We start from the raw sequence: 1,180 nt of genomic DNA, 5'->3' as shown, positions 1-1,180 counted from the left end.
CAGCTTCTCCCCCATGTCGCCTATGGTCACCTCCACCTTGGCCAGCCTACCGTCCATGGTAGACCAGATATCTCTAGAACAAGCTTTCTTGCCTCTTCCTCGCCCATGCTCCTGGGCCTCTGGTTGTTGGCTAGCAACGTCGCTTTGGGATGCCATCTCCTCAATCACGATCTAACCTGCACAACACAAACACGCAGAATCGAACTTGCTCTGATACCAACTGTCACGGGCTCCGACCTTAGACTCAGAATCCGTGCGGCCTTAGGCTTGGAATCTCGTCCTTGATGCCTAAGTCAGCCTAAAACACAAGCGTGCGGGCACTAGAACAAAGGGAAGGGCTGATTACGCAAGTTAAAGAGAAACAGGACAGGAAAACAGAATTCTGGAAATGCTCTTGTATTCACTGAAACAGAAGTGTTTGATGGTGTACAAATGAGGGTGGAGCAGCCCTCTATTTATAGTTGAGGCTCCAGCTACAACTTAATGGCAAATCCCTAAAATAAAGGCTACAATCATGGGATTACATTTAATCAAGATGCTGGTTCCTGATTTTTAGGGTCAACCAAATCTGCCAGGATGCTGATGCTGATCCTGCCTGGTTCCAGAAGCTTCCCTTGCGTATCCAGCACCTCGGGCCCTTCTGGATGTGGTGCGGGCAGCCCAAATGCCAGGCCTTGGTCTCATGAGTTGGCCTGCAAGATGGGCGGGCGTTTGGAGCTCGTTTGATAGGCTTTGCGCACTGATACCCGCCAGCACGCCTGGTCTGCGGGCCTCAGCTTCTGGCTCGCCTGCTGGTCTGGCTGATGTGCCTGGCGCGCCCGCCCGGGGCGTGACACCCGCACCAGGGCCCAGCGTGTGCCGATGGTGGTCGAGGCAAGCGCCCGCACCAGGGCCCAGCGTGTGCCGATGGTGGTCGAGGCAACCTGCCGCACCAGGGCCCAGCGTGTGCCGATGGTGGTCGAGGCAAGCGCCCGCACCAGGGCCCAGCGTGTGCCGATGGTGGTCGAGGCAACCGCCCGCACCAGGGCCCAGCGTGTGCCGATGGTGGTCGAGGCAACCTGCCGCACCAGGGCCCAGCGTGTGCCGATGGTGCTCGAGGCAACCGACCGCACCAGGGCGGAGCGTGTGCCGATGGTGGTCGAGGCAACCGCCCGCACCAGGGCCCAGCGTGTGCCGATGG

Source organism: Durio zibethinus, unplaced genomic scaffold (genome assembly GCF_047325235.1).
Source record: "Durio zibethinus cultivar Kanyao isolate XHJ-2024 unplaced genomic scaffold, ASM4732523v1 HiC_scaffold_392, whole genome shotgun sequence".
NCBI lineage: Eukaryota > Viridiplantae > Streptophyta > Magnoliopsida > Malvales > Malvaceae > Durio > Durio zibethinus.
Note: the sequence above shows the minus strand (reverse complement) of the source record.